This window comes from Echinops telfairi, unplaced genomic scaffold (genome assembly GCF_000313985.2).
Source record: "Echinops telfairi isolate 266 unplaced genomic scaffold, ASM31398v2 ScPeMD7_5592;HRSCAF=6446, whole genome shotgun sequence".
Lineage (NCBI taxonomy): Eukaryota > Metazoa > Chordata > Mammalia > Afrosoricida > Tenrecidae > Echinops > Echinops telfairi.
In genome coordinates, this window is record NW_022109491.1 from 11,218,226 (window position 1) to 11,219,439 (window position 1,214).

Consider the following 1,214-nt stretch of genomic DNA (forward strand, 5'->3'; position numbering starts at 1 on the left):
TCACAGGGGTCGCCCAATTCATAACAGTAGCAAAATGACAGTGATAAAGCAGCAATGAAAATAATGTTATGGTTGGGTGGTGGTGGGGGGGGTCACCACCACATGAGGACCTGTATGAAAGGGTTGTGGCATCAGGAAGGCTGAGAACCGCTGCTTTAGGGGCATCCTGTTACCTCTCTGAGCCTCTTATTTTTCTCACCCACCACACTGGGGAGAACTCCCAACTGCAGGCTCCAGTGTCACACTTCACCTGGGAGTGTCCCCGCTGGTCCGAGGTGGTTCCTCTGTGGACGCTGTGTGCCTGGAAGAGCTGGCCACGACCCCAGACCCCCTCCCGCCTCAAGCCAGGCCCAGAGAAGGCAGGAACGCCGGGACAGGAAGGAATGCCACACAGCCTCTGGTGCTAGAAGTGGTCGCTTTATTGGTTGGGAAAAGAAGCAGCTGTGGGCCCCCTGGGACAGGGGTACAGAGGCCAGAAAGTGGGGAGGCAGCAGGCCTGGAGCAGACGCTGGGTCAGGCAGAGACTTCCCCGCTCCAAGTCCTCAGGCTGATAGCGACAGGAGCTGGAGGAAGAATGACGTAACCATAACATGAACAAGAGCGAAGTCCTGCAGCCCAAGTCCTAGAGGAACCGCCCCACCTCCTCCAGAGGTGGCCTCCTGCAGCCCCTGGATTCCAGTGCCATTTACCTGCAGGCCAGACTCGCCGCTTCTGCTTCAGAGCATGCCCAGTACACACCTGGACACACTGCTCCCAAATAAGCTCTTGTGGCCTTCCTGAAAGGCCACGGGCATCCATCTCCTTAAGAATCACTTTCCCGTCCCCTCCCTCGAAGTTCCACCTCTCCTACAGCCCCTAAATTAAGCTGGGGTTCCTTGATCAAATAGATCTTATTTATCCTTAGGTCCCCGAAGTGAAGAGGCTGGTTGAGTGCCACAGCTGAGATTCGAGCCCCGGTCTTCCTGATGACAAAGCCCACAGGTGCTGCTGGCAGTCTTGCAAGCAAGGGAGTGCCTCCTCGGGGAACTCTGGGCCTCAGGGGCAATGGTGGCCTGGCCAAAGGCAAATGAGGGAGGGATGGCTCACGAATTCCTGCAATGCTCATCCACCTTAAGTCGGAGTGCCCTCCTCCCTGGAATGTCTGTGCTGGGGCTGGGACACAAAAACTTAACAGAAAGAATGAGCCCTGAGGCACTGAGACACACCAGAACAAG

General features: G+C 56.4%; 1 protein-coding gene across 1 annotated transcript in view; it reads right to left on the reverse strand.

Annotated features, from left to right (window-relative positions):
- Positions 1–398: 398 nt before the first annotated feature.
- Positions 399–1,214, reverse strand: part of WFDC2 (WAP four-disulfide core domain 2) — a 7,855-nt gene continuing 7,039 nt past the window's right edge. The window contains exon 4 of the mRNA XM_045295423.1: positions 399–563. The gene's annotated coding sequence lies outside the window, so the exon portion shown is untranslated. The remainder of the gene's footprint in view (positions 564–1,214) is intronic.